The 24,855-nt window shown below is 35.6% G+C and overlaps 1 long non-coding RNA gene across 1 annotated transcript; it reads right to left on the bottom strand.

Moving 5' to 3' along the window:
- Window positions 1-462: 462 nt before the first annotated feature.
- Window positions 463-9,943, bottom strand: LOC141533507 (uncharacterized). Its single transcript, XR_012480298.1, has 3 exons — window positions 9,730-9,943; window positions 2,736-2,868; window positions 463-643 (listed from the first exon to the last, which is right to left on the bottom strand). It is a non-coding gene; the product is annotated as an uncharacterized LOC141533507 (long non-coding RNA).
- Window positions 9,944-24,855: the final 14,912 nt, after the last annotated feature.

The following is a 24,855-nucleotide window of genomic DNA, read 5'->3' as shown; positions in this document are numbered from 1 at the left end:
GAGGGTAAGATGGGGTTGAGTTCTATAATCGATAGATGCCACTGATGGTTTCTTAGATTGGAGAATCCAAATGAAACCCCCCCCCAACAGAGAGAGAGAGATATGGAATCGGGAAGAAGGCAAGGGAAATAAGGCACGGGAGGGGAAGAATGAGAAGGAGGGGAGTAGCATACGTGATGGTTATCGAAAAATCCATTTTGGCTAGGAATTGCGCAAAATCCCTTCTTATTTCTCGTCTACGGTAAAAAAGAAGTACCTATGCCAAATTTTAAATGACTTGGTCCAATAGTTTCGGAGATCTGGTGATGAGCCAGTGGTATTTTGCTTATATATATATATATATATATATATATATATATATATATATATATATATATATATATATATATATATATATATATATATCTCAAAAAATAATTGAAATTAATAAATAAATAGCATCATATATGTTGGTAATTTTAATACTTTCGAGCAAGTATTACATATTGCTTTTTGGTATCCTCCAGTACAGAGTTTGAAAAACTTCCAAGCAGGACTTCAATGTGTCGAAGGCACAGCCTCATTGTCATCTTCGCCACTAACTCCTGGTTCTACTTCCGCAATCTACTTCCTCCGGGAATCCGACTCCAACAATAATTTTACTCTAGAAAAACAGTGCACATTAGAAAATATGAAAATTATAAAATTAGATATTGTCAATTTTTATCGCTGCGTTCCAATGTGAATCGCGCAAAGAGATATCTTACCTTTGGTTTTTCTATTCCGACTAATCACGTCGGCTGTTCAACCTCTTCTATTTGGTGCATTCACTGACTCCTATGTACTTAACTAAGATTCCCCCCCTCTTAATTACTACCAAGTGTCCTGAAGACCGAGACGCGTCCGTGCTGCGTCGACTAATTATCGATATCCAGTGACATCGATAAAGGGTAAATTCACCCTGTTACAAACTATTTAAACATTTTTGAGGTCTGAAACGTCAGCTGAAATTCCCAAAAATTTTCTCCATAGCGTCACTTTTTAAAAAATCAACGTTTTTAAATTTTTTTTAACGACACCTTATTCGCCAAACTGTTTAGATTGTACCTCCATTTTTCTACATTTTATAATACATATATCCTACGCTAAAAAAATTATTTTATGCGATAAACTCTCGATGAATCGCAAATTAAAATTATAAATAATGGGGCTAGAACTCCAAGAGCTGCGGCTTTTTCATCCAAAATTTCCTCCTCTTTTTGGATCTTTTGTTTTTTTGAGTTTCACTATCTCTTTTTCAATTCTAGACACAAAACGAAACTGCTTTTTAAATTCCCGCTAAGAAATCGAAAGATTTTCAAAAATCGGGAAGTTATTGTTTTTACCCCGTTTTGCCAAAATCGAGTTTTCATCAAATCTCGACGTTTTAAGGCCTCAGGAACATTCCCTGACTACTCCCGTGATGCTGTCTGTATGTCTGTATGTGTGTGCGCGCGCGCGCATGTGTGTGTGTATGTGCAAACCTTTTATAACTTTTAAACAGTTTGGCGGTTGGTGCGATTCGAAAGGGCTTCGCCAAACTTCGATTTCCTGAAAATTCGAACCAATTCGGACCGATAGATTTTGAGAAATTTGGAGAAATCTAAAAAAAAATAGTAAAAAAAATTTTTTCAGAAGTGGTTTTTTTGGAATAACTTTTAAACGGCTTAACCGATCGACTTCAAAAACTAATCAGCTCTTAACCTTGAAAAACCACACGATCGCCGCCAATCCGATTAACATCGGTTGATTCGTTCAAGAGACATCGTGAACGAAAGAAAACCAAAAAAAGTGTTTTTTCGACTTTTCCGGGATTTTGACCTTCAATCAGAATTCAGCAGGTCATTATACGCCATGTAGGTGGGGAAGAGAAGGATACTCTCCACGTGCCCTTGAAGTAGAGGTTAGGCCCAGGGCTGATGTCTAGACACCCGGAGAAATAGGAAGCTAGCTTGTCACTCAAATTCACGGTTCGGAAACTCACAGCGGGTGAAATTGTTTATGTGGGAACTTTTGTAAAAGGCTAGTTTTTATCATGTTTGAGTGCGCTATTTCGACATATGCTAATTTTTAAAATAGTTTTCTTTTGAATCATTCGTTTTGGTTATTGAAAACACCTGTTAATAGAATTGTGTACCAAGTGTATGGATATTCTGTACTTCCTTTCGCACTTATCGATTCTTATAAATAAATTCTTTTTTTGTTAATAACATAACCTGTTTGGTTCATCTGATTTATTTACTGATCTAGTTTCGTCTTGATTATAGTTTCGATTATAATTTTTAATTTAATTTGAATTGACACCCCCCTTTTCCAACCATGGACTTCGGCGAGTGATAAATTCGAGCAGAGAGTAGTTGATGTCCGATTTCTACGAGTTGCAGTCTTATGTCGATTAGTTAGGTTGTTTGTTCTCTCAGAGTAATCACCGAACCTTTTAGAAAAGGGGTTAGGTTTCTAGTTCACTTATCGACAACAAAGAAGAGAACTTGAGAAACGGCAGCTCTATTCAAAGAAGACAGCAGATGCGCGAATTGCCCACTCCTGATACGGAGAGACGCTCGGACTCAAAATAAATTGGAGTAGTACGAAAGAGGGACCGACATAAGACTCCAACAATCATATTTAAAATTCACTAAATTTTACCCGTTACACAAAAAAAACAACTTTGTATGGCTATCAGCAAACATTGGAGTTGAAATAATAAATCTACTTACAAGATGTTGATATAATATTCACGAAAACGGCAAGTAAAATTGAATGGATCGCACAATTGGATGCAACCATTTTTGCTTTCAATCCTTTGATTACTGTAGAATTATTGTCATATCATTTTTATTCTTATTAAACCTGAAAATAATCATATCTTCATTTTATTTATTGTTCACGAATAATTTCACGTTTTGGCAGAGAAAAAAAAAGCAAGTTGTGAGAATTCATAATCGTTACAACATACTTTATAATTAAGACTACTAATGATTTTGTCATGATGAAAAAACTCCAAAAATTATACAAAAACCCTGCTTAATTTTCATTTGTTGAAGAAAAAAGAAATTAATATTGATAACTTCGATAGAAAAATTAGTAAAGCGGTTGACCCTACATGCCATCTCTGCAGCTTTTCACTGATTTGAAATGTCAAGTGTGCTAAGTTTAACTCATTATGACGATGTTGAGATTTTTGAGACCCATTCATACAGACATAGTGACATTATCGTAATAACAATCAGAACTGTTTCCTAGGGTCTCAAGACCTGAAGATCTGGTAAGAACTCGATTTTCGAAAACTAGGATGGAACCAATAACTTCCCTATTTATGAAAAGTAATCAATTTCTCTATCGATAACCCGGGAAAAATTATAAGATCTAATCATGCCTGTTCATCTATGATTACTCCTGAAACTAGACCTGATCATGCCTGTCCATATATGAAACGTTAAACACGCTCAGGCCTGATCACAAATGTCCGAATTCCGGAAAAAATAGATTGGAAAAAGTAGACACGGAAAAAATTTTAAAGTTATGAAAAATTCATATTAATTCGTTAAAATTGTTACAATAAAATTAGGAAAACGGTTGACCCTGAAGGCTGTAACAGTTTAACCTGATCAGGTTAGCCCCTAATCAATTTTATAAATAAACTAACTAAATTAACAAACAATATAATTATCAGGGCGCTATCAGGATTTTTAATCACGGTTCCTGCAACCGGTCCAGAGCTGAGAATTCTTATTCTTAGGGTAGAAAGAGTGGAGAAAAATGCTGTTGAAGAATAAATAATCAATTAACAATCTGATCAGTTTTATTAACAATAAAAATTTTTAACAATATCGCGACTTAAAACAAGTTAACAAAATTTACTCACTCACACACACTATCCACACAACAATATCCTTATTCTCGACGAGCCCCTTTCGGCGTCTACCCGTCGATTTCTAACACGTGCCCCTTTCGGCATCTACACATGACGGGCCCCTTTCGGCGTCTACCCGTATAATATTATTAACTAAACTTATAATCCCCCGCACAGAGATCAATCGTATGCAGGGGTCGTTGACTCGGCTCACAGGAGTAACAACCCAGTGACCAAACGTAGACCTAGATACTCCTGCAGCTTATTCACACTTTGCTACAGAACAACAGCCCAGTGACCAAACGTAGACCTAGATACTCTGCAACTCACACATAACCCACACTTGTCTCACACTAACACTACTGATTTGACTTTATTTATCAATTTAATATTTAAGAATAATTTAATTTTATTTAGAACTTAAAATTGAGCTATTGAAATATCCAATCATTAGAATTTTCATGAAACGATATTTTTCAATTAACAAACAAATTCCAAATGACTTGAACTAACATTCAATTACAAATTCCGACTGCTAATTTCATTTTGAATTTAATATATTAAAATGGATTAAATTTTGAGATCAGATTATAATTCCTGACTACTTTACTACCAGGGTCTTAATATGACGACAATAATTTATTAAAACAAATGGTCTTAATGTCTTAATTTAATAAATTAAAATTATATAGACAGAGGTCTTAATATTCTGTCAATACATAAATTATTCAATCCGAGAATTATTTTTGATGATTATCTTAATCTAAATAATTTTTAATAATCAAGTTGAAAATTGTTAACATAAAATTAATGATGAAAATTAATTATCTATAACCGAATTTTTCTATGAAATTTTCAACTCAAAATAACTAATTTCTTGGGTTTAATGTCCACGCCGATAATTATTAATTTTCGATAAATTTAATTTATCTAACTCTACGGACTTAATCCCAAAATCAATTAATTTATAATTAATAAATAAAATAATTTACAATATAAAATAAATTCAATAATTAATTCCTGATATAATTTTCAATAAATCTTAACAATTTTCTAAATTATAAAAATCAACAAAAGTCGAAATATTCAATTTTTATTTGCTAGAATATTCGCTAGCTAAGTTTTATTTGACCTTGGGTATTGTATTTTACTGCGACACAATTGGAATTTACTGCGACACAAAATGTACTGACGCTCGACCAAAATTCCAGGAATAAAGTTTGTCGATTATTTTCAAGTAACAAAATTAATCAATTTTTCTTAAGTTAATTTGCTATAAAATTACTAAAATTTATGGAACGAATTTCTCAGATGTTAATTAATTAATTAATAAATTTTTAGTTGTTAATTTTTTCCCGCAAGGTCAATTGAGTGATTCTCAGGTATAAGCTCCCAGGAAAATCACTCAATCCAAACTAACAAATGTTTAAATTCTGATTAATGAAATAATCGTCTATTAAACGATCCAATTGATAACTAATTAGGAGAAGTAACTGGGTATTGGGTAAACCGCGGTCCACTTCTTTCCCATAGAGTAATAATTGATACCTAGACGAATAAAATGATGATCTAACTTTCTTATTGAGGATGAAGTCCTAGTTGTAGTTGGCTTCCTTCGTCTCGTCACTACTCCGGGAATCGGTCCTTCTCGATTTCCGTGGCACTATGTCTGGCGGTCACACTACTTCTCCCTTTTCCACTGCACGGCTCACCTATTTTAACCCAAAACTACCCGCTCCTATTCTCCCTTTAGGCCCGAAGATCGAGACGCGCCAGTGCTATGTTGAATAGTTATCGATGTCCGGTGACTTATCGATTTAGGGTAATTTTACCCTGTTACAAGGCCATCCCTGCAACTTCCCGCTACTTTCGTAACTAAGCGCTCGAAATTGCATTTATTATGTCTTTGAGCTCTTCGAGCTCAAAAATCTAATTTTCGTGTAGTTTTGAGCTCTCCGAGCTCAAAAGTTTGATAGGAGTTTAATAAATCACTATTTTTTTAATTTTCAAACCGCAATAACTTTTGAATGAATGAACCGATTCCCACGAGGTTAGCGGCATTCGACGCAGTTTTTCAAATTCTATGATATACTTTCAAACTTCAATTAATTAGAATGGAAATTTCGGTGTAATCTGAAAAAAACACTTTTTGTCGAATTTTTTCGTCAACGATAACTCACGAACGAATCAACCGATTTTGACCGGCTTGGTGGCGATCGATGTGGTATTTTGATGTTAAGAGCTGATTTGTTTTTGAAATCGATCGGTCAAGCCGTTTAAAAGTTATTAAAAAAAACCACATTTGAAAAAAATTTATTTGAGATTTCTGAAAATCTACCGGTCCGAATCGGTCCAAACCATATTCAAAATCTAAGTTCAGTCAAGCCCTTTCGATTGGCGTCAACCGCGATAGAATCGGTCAAGACATTCAAAAGTTATAAAAGTGATCTGATGAAAACTCGATTTTGGCAAAACGGGGTGAAAAAAATTAGGAATACGGTAGACCCTGAAGGCCATCCGTGCAACTTCCCGCTAATTTCATGCCTAGGTTCATAAAACTGCACTAATGATGTTTTTGAGCTCTTCGAGCTCAAAAATACAATTGATGTGTTATTTTGAGCTCTTCGAGCTTAAAAGTCTGATAGAAGTATCATAGAACAATATTCTTTAAATTTTCAAACCGCACTAACTTTTCAATAAATCAACCGATTTTCACGCGGTTGGCAGAATTTGACGCAATTTTTTTAGTTTCATGATGAATCCAAGTTTGAATTGATAAAACTAGAAAATTTGGAGTAGTTCCAAAAAACACTTTTTTTGGTTTTTTTTTGTTCATGATATTTCTTGAACGAATTGACCAATTTTGATCAGCTCGATGGCGATCGACGTAATTTTTTCATGCTAATAGCTAATCAGTTTTTGAAGTCGATCAGTGCAGCCGTTTAACAGTTATTCCAAAAAATGTCGGAGTTATGTTAAAAAAACACTTATTTCCAAGTATTTTATCGAGGATATCTTTCGAACTAATCAACCGATTTTGACGGTTTTTTGCGGCGATCGACGCGGGTTTTAAGCTCTGAAATTATTCTATATCATCAAACATGATCCGAGAAAAAATGATGAAGTTATGTCAAAAAAATACTTTTTTTGATTTTCTTTCGTACACGAATCTCTCGAACGAATTAACCGATTTCGACCGAATTAGCGTCGATCGATGTGGTTTTTCAAGCTTAAGGGCGGATAAGTTTTTGAAGTTAATCGATCGAGCCGTTTGAAAGATATTCCAAAAAAACCACTTTTAAAAATGATTTTTTTCTTATTTTTTTTGAGATTTTGCAAGATTTCTTAAAATCTATCGGTCCGAATCGGTTCAAATTCTCAGGAAATCTAAGTTCGAGGGAACTCTTTAGAACACCGTTTAGTTCGTTCCGATCGGTTCAGTCGTTCAAACGCTATAAGCGAGTCACACACACACACACACACACACACACACACACACACACACACACACACACACACACACACACACACACACACACACATTGGAAAGATTAGACATCGTTAATAATTTACCATTGTAGCAGAGCTTCGATTAACTCAAGAATACATCAATATTTTAACTCATGAAAACGATCAAAACCAATATTTAGTGGAAATTATTCATGAAAATAACAATACTTATCATAATGTGACTAAAAATTGTTAAACAAATAAATGTGAATCGAGAAAGAAAAAACACAAATAAGCAGCAATATTATTAAGAATGTATTCGATAGATCGCATTGTTAACGTTACTGTTACTGATAATCTTTTTAATGAAATGTTTGGAATATTTATAGATGAAATAAATTACTATAACACATGAGACTTTATAACAAGACTGAAAAACTGTGATAATGACCATAAACACAACTTAAACCACAAATGACTTAAAGGGTTGATTCTATCGAAAAATTATAAGAGAACTTTTTTGTAAAGCATTCAATTTCCTATCAGGAATATGCATCGATCGTAGTTGTAGTGGCATTTTTTCGAAGGAAAAAAATTAATTTCATAAAGTTCCAAATTCCCATTTTATTTATATGGAAAATGTAACTTGATTCGTGCTCGGTTTAATTTAGTAATTAAGAGCTTATTTATGTCAGATTTTTAACTTCCCGCTATGAAAATTGAAAATTTTAAAAAATCGGGAAGTTATTGGTTTCACCCCGTTTTTCGACAATCGAGTTATCATCAGATCTTGACGTTTTGAGGTCCTAGGAAGCTTCCCTGACTATTCCCGCAATGATGTCCGTATGTCCGCGCGCGCGCGCGTGTGTGTGTGTGTGTGTGTGTGACCCTTTTATAACTTTTGAACGGCTTGACTGATTTGATCGCGGTTGGCGCCATTCAAAAGGGCTTGACCAAACTTAGATTTCCTAATAATTTGAACCGATTTAGACCAGTAGATTTTGAGAAATTGCAAAAAAATTACAAAAAAAAATTTTTCGAAAAGTGGTTTTCTTGGAATAACTTTTAAACGGCTTTACCGATCAATTTCAAAAACTAATCAGCTCTTAACATAAAAAACTGCGTCAAACGCCGCCAGTCCGGTCAAAATCGGTTGATTCGTTCGTGAGTTATCGTAAACGAAAGAAAGCCGTAACAAGTATTTTTTCGGGATTACTCTGAAATTTTCGGTTCGATCAATTAAAACCTGGAAATTACTTATGAGGATGATAAAACTGCGTCGAATGCCGCCAACCACGTAAAAACCGGTTGATCCATTCAAAAGTTATTGTGATTTGAAAGTTCCAAAAATAGAGTTCTATGAAACTTCTATCAGAGTTTTGAGCTGGGTGAGTTCAAATGCATCACAATATCATCTATTCGAACTCAGTGAGCTCAAAATATCACATAAATTATATTTTGAGCTCATAAATCAGAAAAATGTTATAAGTACAATTTTAAGCGCTCAGGTATGGAATTAGCGGGAAGTTGCAGGGATTGCCTTTAGGGTGAACCGTATTACTAATTTTTTTTTTTAGGTCAAGAACTAAAAATCCAGGGGCGGCAGCGAAAAAAAAAATCAACTTGAAAAGAACGGACACCATAATAGCTACATATGATTATGTATAATTAGACCTGGCCAATTTTTGGATCTAATCATGTATAGATTATTATGCATAATTACATATGGTTAGACAAAAACTTTTTTCATCGGGTACATAATAATTATTCTTCGAAAAATATATTTATAAACATAAAATTAATCTACCATATTTTGAAATCGAGTTAATCAGTAAACTGACACTAAATTAATTAATCTAGTACATGTTATAACATGAAATTTGCATTTTTCCTATTAGTTATTAATCTTAAGGTTATATTCTTTCTCCTATTAAATTGTACAACGGTGAGCTATAGAAATGGTTAGCTTAAACAAATGTATGGCTGATGAAAAAACCTATACATTTTTATCGAATTCGATGTGGAAGTCTTTTTCTTGAATATGGCATTGCAACACGAGAATTCGGAAAATAAACTTCATATTCCCAAAATTTTTGGATCTTTTATTATTTAAAGAAGCGAAACAAACCATTACTATCAGGAAAAAAAACGAAGGTTTCATTCGGTTGGAAGAATTAAAAGTAACACCCAAAAAATGTTAGAAGTGCATACACTCTCGAATCAATTAGTCTCAACAATTGAATTTTTTTAGCCCTTGATTAAATCGCTGAGATCGGAATTCGTTGATTAAAATGTACCGAATAGATTCAGATTTTATGTATTTTATTGGTTGTAAATATTTTTTTTTTGACTTTCGTCGCATAAGAGTTAAACGTCATTTAAAACCACATAATAGTTAAACATCTTACCATCAAAGATTTATATTTTACTTCAACTGAGGGTTATCTCAAAACGTAGTAAAACTCATCAATCATAAACACTGAAAAAGTGAAAAGCTACTAAATTTGTAGTGTGAACACTGATGTAGGCACAAATAAACGATACTAAGTTACTAGAATCTAGAACATTTCATTGTGTAGTTGACTGCTTGGAGTCAATATAGAATGGAAATAAAGTTAGAAGACTTACTAAACTACTGAAATATTTTAAGTCTTATTTAGCATCTAGGTCTAAAGAGGGCATCTATATTGCGTTAACCACTTACGCTCTGTACTCTGTATGCTTGTAGAGACAAAAACTATTGATTGTGGGGTGATAGGTGTAACATCATTCAATTCTTTTCATATACTGCAGATAGCGCTCATGAAGGGTTTTTGTAGACAAATGATCTTTTGAATTAAAATTTCTCATCGGAGTAACATCTTCATTAATTTTCGGAATTATTCTTCTATTATTTTATACTCCCCGGTAAAAAAAGTTATATATAATTCTATAAAACCATATATAATCTATATATGATTTCATATAATTTATATATAACAATATCTACTTTATATATAACTATATGTCTTTACATGTTTGTTTTTAAGATTATATATATATATATATATATATATATATATATATATATATATATATATATATATATATATATTAGGTGTCCCTTATATGGCAAAAAAAAAATTTTTTTAGAATTTCGAAACGCATACCCTCCAATTTTTTTATAAATGCTAAAATGTACTTAAATATGAAATTTCATATCTGTAGCATGATTGCAACCCGTGCCGACCGAGCTCTAAAGTTTAATAAAAAACGGTGTTTTGGTCTGACATTTTGGTTTGATCCAAAACTAATTAAAATGCAACAAATAAAGTAAATATGAGTAAAACTAAAAAAATATCAATACAAACTTTTATTTAAATACAAATTATAATAATAATTAATTAGGGTAACTTCTCTTTAGTGTAGTTTTTTTACAGTCTGGATACAGATTTCTATGTTCCTGAACACAACGCAACAAAAACTGTTTTTGCTCTTCTTCAGCCGTGATAAGACCATTAAAATCTTGCATTAATTTAACAGCTCTTTCAGTAGTGTCATTTACGACCATCAAACGACTTAATCGCCTTCTAGCTTCCAAAAAAGCAAGATTGTCACCCCACGAAGATACGTCTTCCCGAAGAAAACTGTCGTCGATCTGTAGTCGAGATAGAAATCGTTTGCTTCTTTGAGTCACAAAATCATCCAGCGTCATATCTGAAATAAAGAAAAAATCATTAAAATAAGCAAAAACTAAACCACAAAACTTTGAAAAAGAAACATGAAAATATTAAGTACTTACCAAACAAATTTTGCGTAATATCTTCCTTCGATGGGACATAGCGTTTAGAGGAATCTGAACTTTCGTCTCTGTTTAAATTATTAATCATTTTTGTCTTGGTTTTGGTATCAACTTCTTCATCAAAGAGTGATAACATGACTGTTTCTTCACACAAATACCATAAATAATGAATAAACTTGCTTATGGATGACTTGGAACTTGTCGCGTCTACTTTTTCATATTCTTTTAGAGCTTTCAAAAAGGACAAGTCTTGGTTAGGTGCTTTAACTGCCATTGTACATTCGAGCCAAGGTTTGGTATACAAGGTGACGATAAATAAACAAACATCTTGTGGAGCATTTTTGTCCTTTGCAGTAATTTTAAGTTGCGATTGAAGCAAACATAACATATTTTATAGAATAGATTGCTCTCGCCATCCATCGCGCTTGATGCAAAGCTCCGGGGGCCTGAGTTTTAGTTTATTCTCTGTGTCTCCTCCTAAGAACACAACGCATAGTTCAACCAATTCGCGGTAATCGTCTCTAACAAAAGATTTTTCCAGTTCAGTCTTATAAAAAGTTAACAAAGATGTAATGTTTGTCTTAGCAATATGTGCTTCAACGAAATTTAGAGGTGACTCAATGTTATCAGTGTTAATATTTTTCCAATTATCTCTTAACTTTTTGAAAATTGGAATATCTGGGCTACTTGTAATATGTTTTACCTTTGTTTCAAAAACAGCTTTAAGGACCAACTCATAAACATGATGACGATAAGCAAAAAGCAGCAATTCCCTTTCTAAAGTCTGCTCCAAAATAGCACAAGCTCCACTGAGACGGCCAGTATTGGAAGCTGTTGTATCGCAGCACATTATCTGTACTTTGTCATGGAGGGTCCAGTCAAAGAGAGCAGTTGAAATGGCTTTAGCTTGATGTTTTCCAGAAGAACTCTCTAATTTCCGTACTGCAAGAAGCTGTTCTCTATCGTCAAATGAAGCAATAAATGGCAAGCGTTCTTCTTTTGAACTTCGTACATCCAATCCAGGTAATAGTTTTCCATCCCAATGAATTGTGACTACGTCAGGCAAATTATTCTGGAAGTCAGTTTTTATTGCTTCTGCCCTGGATTTTCTCGCTTGAGTACGAACTCGCTGAATCGAGGATTTGTTTATAGGGAAATCATCGCTGTTCAGACCAAGCGCTTCTACAACCGCATGGAGAATGTAAACTGAGTCCCTTATGCTTAATTGGCATCGATCTAAAGCTGCTACCAGTTTTGGAGTTATTAAACTTTTTGTGCCTCTTTTAAAACTTTTTTCAGGGCAAGGAATCTGAGTACTAAGTTCAGAGTTCGAAATCTGTTCCTCATCCGAATTCTCAAGACATTCCAAGTTATCTATCGAAGAAGTAGATGCAACAGCCAATAACTCTCTTTGTTTTACCTTTCTTTCCTCTTCTTCCAATCGTCTTTGCCTAACTCGTTCTTCTTTCTCCGCCAAATTTTTGTCGATTCCACCTAAGCATCCCGGTCGACCGGGCTCTCTCTGTTTCCTTAAGAAATCTTTGTCTTCCTCTATCTTCATTCTGTCAAAGGCATCTGCATGTGCAATATCAAATAAGTTATCAAGGTCTTTTACAAAATTATTTTCACGATTCTTGAAAGTCAACTGAGTTTTCTTACAGTTTTTTTGCAGGTCCCTCCAAACATGATATAAATCAACAAGTTTCTTCACGCAGTTAGGGATTGCCTTCGTAGGAATTCTAGCTTTTTCCCAAAATATAATGCACTCTCTTATAACAAGATTCGCACTTTCACTAACAGTCAGCTTGACTTCACGAATATTGTAAAATAAAACGGTAAGAACTTGTCGATTAGATGGTAATTTTGCACCATTTATCTGGTGGCTTTGGCAGTCCGATAAGGAAAATATTTTGTTTATCACTTCGTAATTCCACAGACATTTTCACAAAATAAACAACAACGCACTAAAAATGTTAGAAATCACTTATAAAATGACAATTGAAACTCGCAGTAACAGGTCGCCGCGCTACTCCCGCGCAACTTGTATGGACAAGTTAAAAACTCAAGTCGGCACGGGTTATCGTTTATAAATCGGGCTAATATTTATTTCTAGACTATATTAGGTCCATACGAAACTTTTTAGAAGGTATGCGTAAAAATATATTGAAGTTGAATTTTAAGGGACACCTAATATATATATATATATATATATATATATATATATATATATATATATATATATATATATATATTAGGTGTGCCAAAAAAAGACGATATTTTTTTTTTCATTTTCCGCTCGAAATATCGTAGAAGATGTCGAAACAAAAGACCTGTCCAAAAGAGAGTTCTTAATTTTAATTTTAAGAGGTGCTCCATTGATTCTGAAGTTTTTCCCATTTAAATAACATGGGAAAATTTTTTTTTTTCATTTTTACTGCCGCAACGTCTGAAAATTTTATTTATTCGTAAAATAAACTATCAAACCTTATTGGGGATTAAATTTTGAACAAAAAATTTCATTGGGTCATATTCCTACCATCGAAGCCTGACTTTTTATATAGCTTTACAGTATCAATTTTCCCCAAATTTCGTGTTTCTTGTAATTTTTAGCTAAACTATACAAGATAGAACAAAAAGTCAAATGACAATTTTGTAGTCCGTTTGACGCACTACAAAAAATATTAAAATAAATTTTTTGTATCATTAATATTTTCAAAGTTACAGACCAACAAAATCCTATTTTTCTAATTTTTAGCTTTGTTCAAGTGAACTATCGATAAAAATACTAAAAATTTAATTCTTATTTTTTGGTACATCAAATTTGCTACAAAATTGTATAAGAAAGATTCGTTGTCTCTGAAATAGCGTAGAGTAACAAGCCTGATAAGTCATATTTTCATATTTTTTTCATCTATATTTTCATAATTATTAACGATAGATGACAAATTTCAATTAAAAATTTAAAGTATATTTAATTCTCTAAAAAGTTAGCCTAAAATAATTTTTAACGATATAACTTGCTTAATAAGTCCACAAATATTATTGTTATTTATTTCGTTTTTGGTCTATTGAGGTTATTTATAACCAATCCTCAAGACAACCCTGATTATGTAAACATATTGAACATGATTTGACACATTTGTTATGTCCAAGGGCGTTTTTAGAGCGGTAGCGTAAACGGTGGAGGTTTGGACTAACAGTTTAAAGAATACGCAACGGAGGTTTTAATTCCGTTGTTGTAATTATTTATGTGGGACGTTTTCGAGATACGAACTTACCACGCCTTCGTTTGAGACTGACGGATTTTTATGTTAGCAGATGTACTTACTCTCTGCAGGAATTTTGGTTGTTACTGTATCCGTGATTCTGGGGCTGCTGTTAGCGCCTTTTCCTGACTTGGGCCCTGTGGTTGGTTCTGGCAGCGGATGGAGTAGGGTGGATTTGGGCTGCTTATATTACGGGCTTCTTATTTTATGGAATGACTTGTTGGAAACTGATTTCACTTTAATTGAGATTTATTTTTATAAACATTAAAACTTACACTTTCACAATTTGAATTTTAAAGAATTTAATTTAATGAATTTTAGTAATTTAAATGAGCTAACGTCCTCCAGTCCCCCGTAGGGTAAAGTGCGCAAATTTAGCTTTTTAGTGCTATTTTATTTAAACTTACTGCCCGGATTCTCGCCTAAGTGCAGAGCAAATTAGAATTCTGAGATTCCGGTTCTCTAGATATTTAGAACTAATAACTAATACGTGGCCTGCTGGTTGAACCGAATCTGAACTCGTCTTAAGTGCAGCGCAAATTAAGATGAGTGACTTTTACAAGGCACGGGTCCGTCAATTAAACGCGGAAGTCGAATTAATTGCTCAAAGACGAATACGTGGCCTGCCAGTTGAACCAAGTCTGAACTCGTCTTAAGTGCAGCGCAAATCAAGATGAGCGACTTTTACAAGGCACGGGTCCGTCAACTAAACGCGGAAGTCGAATTACTTGATCAAAGACAAGGCGTTGGCAGTTGATCGCCTTTTTAAATACTCGCGGTGCTGAGATTGCAGAAGTCCCTGCTAGTCAACCAGCAGTCGCGTAGCTTATATTTTATTGTGGCTTTCGCGCATGGAGAAGTCTTCCATCTGCGCGGGTGATTTAAATTTAAAGAAAAATTTTGGGGTGGACATAACATTCCCCCGGAAAAGCGAGAAGCTAGTATAGTTTTTCGGTTTTCCTATGGCCACCTTCCCCATAAGCGAGAGCCACTTACAAATTTTGATTTAACTTAATATAATTTGATATAATGAAAAGAGTAACAGTAGGAGTCATCTAGTGCTTGTAATTAAGTTTAATTCATATTTTAATTTTGCAATGCATTGCATTGTACATATTTTGCTGACAAATTATTATTATTTTTTTTTTTTTTTTTTTTTTTTTTTTTTCGGGTTCGCGTAGTCGGGTTGAGTGTTAGTGTACTTCAAACCGTGGCCTGTTGTAGGGATATTCTCCTCAAAAAAAAAAAAATATGTGTACTTGTGAGGTGAATTTTGAAGGCTATGGTACCTGGTACCAGATGGTCCTAATGATGTATGGGGAGAGGGTAAGTAAAGCATTATTTTAAAATTGATAACAAAAATTTGCATATAGAAAAATAAAAAAATATAAATTTTTTTTTTTTTTCCAGGATTTGAGAAGGGCGATTCGTCTCTTAGCGGGGTTGGCTCGTCCTATCCATCCGAGAGAGGCCTTATTTTCGGCTTCATGCCTGGTGACCCTGTTTGGCTCTCTGCCTCCCGAAGTCGTGGATGCAGTTGTCTTCTTCGCGTTCCAGGACCTAGCGATGGTAGCTGAGGTTCAGGACTTTGAAGAAGTGCTTGCCCCCAACCACGAGGACATCGATCGGTTAAGGATCGCCTTGTTCGAGGCGGTCTTTAATGGTTTGGTCGCCATGGGATAGAGGCATGTTGCGTGATGCTTCATAGTTATTATTTAGAAAAAAAACTTTAGGATTTAATTGTTTTTTTTTTTTTTTTTTTTTGTTGCAGGCCAGGCGTGTCGGGTGACATCGCTTCCGCCGAGAACTGGACGCCTTCTCTTTTCTTTTTTTTATATTTTTATGTGAAAACTTATGTAAAAGAAATATAAAAATTCTTTTTTTTTCTTTTTGAAAAATAAAAATTATTTCTTTTTATTTCGTATTGTTTTCTCATTTTTGTTTCCTGTACTTTCTCCTTTTTTTTTTTTCAAAATTAATCCTATTTAGAAAAAAAGGTAAGTAGAGTTTAACGGTATTTTAATAATTGATTAATAAAATAGTTAACTATAGTAATTTAGTTAGATAATTTAGGTTTAGGTAGTGAGGAAAATTTCTTAAAGGTTTATTTTAGAAGAGTGTGAGAGAGAGAGAAGTGTATTCGTAATTATATGTGTATACGTGTATTATATGTATACCCATGCGGTAACGCGGTTGTGGGCGTGGCTTGCCGAGAGGCGGTTGCGATGAAGCGGGCGTCGATAAGCTACTCCGCTGGACTTAATAGCTCGTTACGTTTAACGCTAGATGCCTCTTCTAGTTCTCTTTTCCTATTTTATTTTTGATTATTAAATACTAAACTTTTAAGTTAATCGTTTTGAATTATAAAAAGAAATTTTTTTTTTTTTTTTTTTTTTTTATATAGTTAAATATTTAATAGTTTGACATAATAATAGATAATAATATGACTAAACATGATAATTGGATACATATAGGTGGTATGAATTTAAATAGTGTATAATTGGGTTCTTAATATAAGTTTTATATGGATTTAATATTGAATGTAATTAACTTATTGAATAATTTGATAATATATAGAAAAATAAAATTCTTAATGTATGATATAGTGATAGTAAAATGGAAAAGGAAAATTTTATGTTAAATTTATATTATATATAAAGAAAAGCGAGAAAAAAAATTTTCAATTGAGGTTTTGCGCTGTTTCCACTCGTCCCCTCAAGGCCGGAGGTAAATTTATCTTCGGTCTTGTGAGTCTTATGGTCGCAAAAAATTTTGTAAAATAAGAAAAAAATTTTTGTAGATTAAGAGAAAATTTGTTTTACATTTTACTATCTCTTTCTCCTAGAAATATTGATGTGGAAACCGTTGACTCGTTTTTGGCTATTTTAAAATTTCATAAGGCAAAATGTCATTGGAAGATTTTTATTATTAATGGTTTACTTTATCAATTTTCGGTTTTCCCCAAAATGAGCCATCGGTTTTATGATTAACAATTCTTTAATGTTGATCTTATTTTCTACGATGTTGATGTTCGGTTTGTCTAGATCGGTGATTTGTAGTCTTTTAGTCGGAATGTTTTCGACTTCTTTGGTTTCTCGATGTTCTCGGGCGCTTCTTCAGTCGTTGTTTGCTTACTCGGTGAGCTTCCTTTTTCGTTGGTTTCAGATTTCTCTGGGAGTGATTCATTGACTTTCGACGGTGATGTCGTTTTTTCTTTTGTTGTTTTCAGTTTTATAATGACTGGCTTTTCGATTATTTTGTTGTTCTGTCGTGTTTTTAGTAGGCATCGACGAATGAGCTTTTGTATTGCGAACCCGCTTATAATGATCGATAATATTCCGATTGTTGATACCGATCCGATGGTTATTTTCTTATTTATTTCTTCATTTTGGTGATCTAGTGCTATTAATGACAATTTTTCTTCATTTTCTTCTAGCCCTTGACCCCAAGGTTCGAATTTGTCGATGATTGTAGTTGGGTTTGAAAGTTTTGTTAATAGATTGGGGTTTTCGTTGTTAAATATGATACTCGAGTTTAACGTTTCGAGAGATAGATTGAAACTTGGTGCGATAATTTCTATGTTTGTTGATTCTCTAGCTGTTCCTTGGACTTTATATTGGTTGCAGTTTGCTTGGCATCCTTGTTGTAGGTGTATTAGTCCGATTCCGTTGATTATGGTGTTTCCGGTAGTTAGTTCTGGGCATTTCCACTGGATGTTTTCTTCTTTACACGTTGAGTATGCCCACGTGTTTTTCTCGTTCATTTTTATCCAAGTTAGTTTACATTTTTCGATTATTCTTACGTTGCACTCTCTGAGATTTTCTGTTTTTGGATTTATGAGTAACTCCATTTCACAATCTACTTCTTTTTCTAGTTTCGTTATTTTTGTTGGAATGTCGGTTGGGCAAGTCATATCTGGTCCAATGGGTTTGCAGTTGTCCACGTAATCTTGTTCAGCGAGGAAATATTCTTCGAATGCAGGTTCTGTCATTAGATATTTTGACGTAGGCTGAATTGTCAATGTTGATAATTGATCTCCGATTTTCTCGGCCTTGGGAAGTTATTTTAGTTCATATGATAACCACGGCGTCTGGTCGAAGAGTGGTACGGTTATTATTATCAGGAAGTGGCCGTTCGATTTTCCTGTTTCTACTTTCGACACCTTCGCTAGCGTGCTGATGTCCATGTGGTCCAGGGGTTGTGGCGGATTTAAGGTCGGATGTTTTTTGATCATGTCCGCGGTGGCTTGGTTTAGTTGTTTAGCTGACACCGTTAGGTAGGTCAGTTTTCCCCATTTTGCTTCCTCTATGGCTTTTTCTGCATTATTAAGAGTTCTTAGGTGGTTAGTCATTCGGTGAATATTTTCATTGCCGATCATTGAGAACAGTTGAATCCTTTGCATGTCAGTTATTTGTTTATTCGTTGTTTGTTGCAGAGATGCTGAACTTTTTGCTAATTCTTTGATTCGGTTGGTTAGGTTCGTTTCGTGTTTGAGGATTTCGTTGATTTCGCTCTTAATAATGTGGGTGTTATTTTGAGATAGGTGTACGAGTTCCCTGTTGTCTTGATATAACTTGTCTAGTTCGTTGGAAATATGTTCTTTGTCGCTGTAGTCCATGGTTCCGAATAGTTTTCGCGCAATCGAGCCTACGAAGCCGAACCACGGTGCTCTTTTGGTGCGATTCTGTGGACGTAGTTTTTCGAGTTGAGGATCTTCGAGGAATTGCCTTAGCCGGTGTTTTGCTTGTTCGATTTCAGCATATATTTCCCGGTGTGTATTTGTTCTTAGGTACGACACACAGGATGAATGATTGAATTTTTGAGCGCATATCCCATAAGCTTCCCATATGTTTTGATTTAAGTAGGGATAGAGAGTTACGAGTTTTTCGATGTTTATTGAGCTGATGATTTGCCATTCTTCCCTGATGAGGTGGACTCTTTTGAATGGATCGTATAGTAGGCCCGGATTCGTCTCCATGGGTTTTATTTTCACTTCGTCTGCTCCCCATGCCAGGTATCCGATTCCCAGGAGGAGAAGTGGTTCAAGGATCATATTAAAAATTTTTTTTTTTTTTTTTTTTTTTTTTTTTTGTAGATTTCTGCGTCTAGGTATGTGTATATTTACTGAAACAAACAATCTAAGTTCTTTTTAGTCGAAATTTTCGCGGCTGGCTGGTTTAGCCTTATTCGGGTGGATTAGTTTCCGTTTTCCGTTTTCTTTTTCTATTGTTAAATTTCCCATTTCGTTTATTTCAACTATTTTAAATGGGCCAGTATAGTGATGATCTAATTTATTTTTTCTAGGTTCTTTTAACGTATACACGAAGTCTCCTACGTTAAATTTTGCGGGGTGTATATGTTTATCAAATCGGATTTTTGACTCGTGTTTAGCTTTCGTTAGGTTTTCCGCAGATATTCGTTGAAGTTCGGAGATTCGGTTAATCAGGTCGGCTAGATAATCGTTATATGATTCGATTTTACTGAAGTCGCGAAATTGAGTTGGACTACGCGCTTTTCTTCCGTACAAAATTTCATATGGTGTGAATTTCGTAGCCGTATGTACAGTGGTATTATAGTTAAGCATAGCCATTGGGATGTATCGATCCCAGTTACTGAATTTATCTACGTAAGCCCGGAGGTAGTCGACTAAAGGCTGGTGAGATCGCTCCAAGGCTCCGTTAGATTGAGGATAGTAAGAGGAAGTTGTTATTCTTTGGATTTTCAGTGCTTTGGCTAATTGTTGTATTAATTTGCTCGTGAATGAGGTGCCCTTGTCTGATAGAATTACGCGAGGGCACCCATAAAGGGCAATATAATGATTTAATAAGGCGTCTGCGACAGTTATTGCTCTGATATCTGAGAGAGGAACTGCTGCAGCTGCTTTGGAGAAATTGTCTTGGATCGTTAGGATGTGTAAGTTACCGTCAGGGGTCATAGGTAGGGGTCCTACCGTGTCTATACTAATTTTCTCGAAAGGTTCAAAGGGTGTATCTGTGATGGACATAGGTTGTTTGGTCTTTATTCGCGTGAGTTTATTTTTCTGACAGATTTCGCAAGCTCGGATATAATTATAGATATTGTCTTTCATTCCTGGCCAGTAATATCTTTCACGAATGCGCCAATAAGTTTTTACTACGCCTTTGTGGCCGCCTATTAAGCTGTTATGATTTTCTTCGATTATTTTAATTCGTAGGGATTCATCTGGTACCTCGACATTCCCTTCGCACAAAGTAATTGTTAGTGGGCAGTCTCTTAATTCTTGTAGTAAATAAGCTTGGATGTTAAGGTCATCGAACTCATCTCCTTGTTTTGCATAGCGGAGTGAATGAATGTCATGTTTGTGCATCGACTGTCGAAGGTTTCTCAATCCTTCGATCAGGTCTGTTGGGTCTAGTTTTTCGAAATGTTTTGTCTTAATAAATACCGTGAAGATTTTACAACGACCTAATTTGGTGACAAATACATCCCCTTTTGTAGGTTTTGAGGCATGAAGGTCTTCGGCATTTATAAATTTTAAGTCATGGAGCAGCTTCGCTATAGGTTTTATTATTTCGCAGTCGGCCGCTAAGAAATGTAATAAATGGTCTCGGGCATAAGTGAGCCCATCTCGGCTGATTGCAAATTTTATTTTTATCTCGGGACCTTTTTCAGGTATACTTTCGTCTGAACTAGAGGGTGAAGATATTTTTGGTCGATTACATCGTTCGGCAAAGATATTTTCAGCTTCTTCGAAAGTTGGAGGGTCGAAAGCGATGAAGGGTGGTCCAAATCGGTGTGTCCCTACATCATCCCCCACTGTTTTATTCCCGCATGTTGTTAACTTATTTAGGGTTTTATCAGATTCGTGGGATTTTTCCGAGTTATTATTATCTGGTGGATTGGTTGATTTAATCCTTTGTGGTAAATTATTTATTTGTTCTACCCGTTCTGGTTCGATAGGGGTGTTACTCGTGTTGCACGGTTCAAGTTCGATTATTTCCTGTATTCCCTTGCCGCGTTCGTCTACGATTTGGCGGCTTGCGTGGTCATAATGGATACCCATGGCCGCTAGTTCATCAGGGATGAGGACTCTTCCGAAGATTGGGGTTCTGGGTTCTGGACCGTCTCTCAAATATCCAGTGAATCGGGATTTAATTAAGTTTTGTGGTGTTAGTGAATTTTTATTCATTTGTTTTTTCTTTTTATCGTGAATGTTGATGATGTTTCTGATGTTAGCAATTTCTGCTGAGGTTGCAGGTTCCGGCTCTACGATGACGGGGTGTTCCGTTTCACTGAGAGTTTCATTTTCTTCGCTTCTTTCCGCATCTTCTGGGCTGATGTCGCTGCTTGATTCTGCTTCGAGGTCATTGTCGTTGTCTCTAAGAAACTCGTCGACATTAATTTCAGTTGCAGTATCATCTACGGAATCTTCTTCGCTTCGCCAGAGCGGAGGCATTTTACTTAGCGATTGGCGGATGTTTTTCGCAGTTTCAGAGCTGGTTCTCTTCATTTTTACTAATTCTTGGGGGGTATAGTTAGTTTTTGCTTCTTCTAGAAGCATTTTTTCTAGAGCTTTTTCTTTGTAAGAATTTTCCCGCGGGGGTCGTTTTTTTATTATTTCGTCGAACATTTTTATTAACTCGATGGTTTTTCGTCTTTGTTTTGGTCGGATGATGTTTTCTCTATTCTTTTCTACTTCTTCGTCCCTCTCTGCTTCGTCGTCCCCCTCTTGTCCCATATCTGGTTGGGTAATCGCGGAGGTCCCGGGAGTTAGGGCTGGCAAGAAAACATCATCGTCCCCCTCTTTTTCGTTTTCGGTTTTCTGCGACTTGGGATCATCTATAGTTAACTCAAGGTTGCTATTTTCGAAGTAGTTTATTTTGGGAGGGACTCGTGTTTTTCCCATTTCCCTTTTCCTAAGACGAAAAGCGATTGTTTCTCTGACTTCGGGGGCGCTGCTGATTCTTGGTCTGTTTTTCGATCCGAGAGGACGACCAGGGCGCTTGACCCATAGAATCGCTTCTTCATCCGAGAGTATTTTACGAGAGTTTTTTATGGTAGTATTCTCCATGATGGGCAGTGCCAAATATTCGTTTTCGGTGGTATTGTTATTTTCGTTTTCTAAGGGCTCGGGGCGACCTTCGGGGTTGTATGAGAGTCCTTCTGCATATTGTTCGGTGATTTTGTGCCGAACTATGACAGTAAATTTGTATTCGCTTAATCTGGACCGCCATTTAGCTTGCCTTTCGGTGACAGTCGTGCTGTCCCTTAGCCAGGTGACACAAGGGCTGCTCGTTATTAAAGTAAAGTGTTTTTGGAGATACGGTCGAAATTGTTGGATGGCATAAACTACTGCAAGGCATTGCTTTTCGATGTCAGTGTATCGGGTTTCGGTGTCGTGAAAGACACGTGAAACACATGACACTATTTTCTCTCCGTCTCTTTTTAAGTCATCGTCCCCTTCTGTTGTCTGCTGACTGAGGATTCCGGATATCCCTGAGTCTGACGCGCTGACAGCGAGGATGAAGGATTTGTTAAAATCTGGGTATTTGAGGAATGAATCTACGCAGAGGGCATTTTTGATATCATCGAATGCCTTTTGTGCTTCCTCGGTCCATATGAAGGGCTTCGTTTTTCGCGTGAGATCTGTTATAGGTTTAGCCCTTTCCGCGAAGTTTTGTATGAATCTTCGGTAATAGTTTGCAAGTCCCATAAATTTCCTGGCTTCCGTATGATTTCTAGGTCTTGAGGCATTTTTAAGTGATGAAATCTTTTTAGGGTCTGGTTTTATGCCTTCTTTCGTTATTACGTGACCTAAATAATCTACTTCAGGGCAGAGAAATTTACATTTTTCGGGTTGGAGGGTGAGACCAGCTTTTCTCAGTCTATTGAATAATCTTTGCACTCTCACCCCATGTTCTTGTAGGGTTTTTCCATAACTGACTAAGTCATCGAAATAAATAAACAATTCTGTCCCTTTTAATCCGCTTAAGGTGGAATCCATCATCCGTTGGAAGATAGATGGAGCGCATTCTAGTCCAAAAGGCATGCAACGATATTCCCAGTGCCCGTCTGGAGTAGAGAATGCCGTTTTTGGTGCGTCCGCGGGGTGCATCAGGATTTGGTGGAAACCCATGGCGAGATCAAATACGCTGAAGAAGTTAGCGTCGCCTAATTGGTCTAATATATCGATAATTAGAGGTAAAGGATAGGCGTCCCCTCTAGTGATTTTGTTTAATTGCCTAAAGTCAATAACCATTCTATATTTTTTTATAGAGGGGTCATTTGATTTTTTTGGTACAATCCACAAGGGTGAGTTGTACGGCGAGTTAGATTTTCTGATTATTCCTTGTTTTTCAAGATTTTCGACCTGCCTGGCGATTTCTTCCCGATGTTCTGGGGGAAATCGATATTGTTTTATTCTCACCGGTTCGTTGGTGGTGGTTTCTATCCGGCATGTGAAATTCTTGGAACGACCTAATTTATCTCCGGGGAGGTGAAATACGTCGTGATTATTTCTAATGAGATTCTGAACTTGTTCTTTTTCTTCCTGATTTAAGTGATCTACAGGTATTTTCTGAAGTAAGATCTTAATACGTTCTTGTTTGTCTATTACACGATTGGAGTTTTCTATAGAAGAGTCGTCGGATTCATCCCCCTCTAAACTAGGGTTATCGAATTCGAATTCTTCGAGTGTTTGAGGTCCTATATCGATATCTACTGGGTTTGAATTGAGGTTGATGACCATGCACATGGCATACCCGTCATTTACCTTGACAACGGCTTCTCCTCCGAGTACCCCTTTTGGAAGGTTCATTCGGGGAGGTATCCTTCGTCTTTTTCAAACTCTTGGATTGGTACTGATATTGATACTCTCATTCGAGGTGGTAAGGTGTAGCTGGAAGAAGGCTTTGTTTCGAAGCTAAAGGGTGTCGGTTTCGAAGGGCAGGATAATAAAACTCGGGTTTGGTTATCATAAGAAATTTCCGCCTTTTCAGCTTCGAAAAAGTTGTTTCCCAGAATTCCCACTCCAGGGAATGGCAAATCTTCCAAACAGACTTGAAATTCTACATCAATATTGAGGATTTTTAAGGTGGTCGTTCCTAACGTTTCGAAAGTGCTATCACTGAGTCCTCGGAATTTCCTAGTTTTTCCGGTGTCGATAATTATTTCGGGTTTTAAAGCGGATGCATTGATGAGGCATACATCCCCCCCGGTATCAATGAGGAAGCGTTGATAATTGCCTAGGAGTGAGTTACACGACACGTATATTTTTGGCCCAATTCCTAGAGCGAGGACTTTTTGCTCTGGGAACTTCCTTGGGTTAATTATAGGGATGGGTTGTATTGGTTTATTTTTCATTACTAAGGTATTCCAGTAAAACGAGATGGTTACGCGTTCTCGAGTAAAGAATTCATTTCCGAGTATGGCCTTATAACCTCCGGGTGGTTCTGATACGAGATGGAAGGTAATTTTTGTTCCGAATACTTTTAAGTTTATTGAACCGA

This window comes from Cotesia typhae, unplaced genomic scaffold (genome assembly GCF_013202065.1).
Source record: "Cotesia typhae breed Kobodo isofemale line unplaced genomic scaffold, CoteBio_Ctyphae contig_9, whole genome shotgun sequence".
NCBI classification, from domain to species: Eukaryota; Metazoa; Arthropoda; class Insecta; order Hymenoptera; family Braconidae; genus Cotesia; species Cotesia typhae.
Note: the sequence above shows the minus strand (reverse complement) of the source record. Positions and strands in the feature narration are given on the sequence as shown.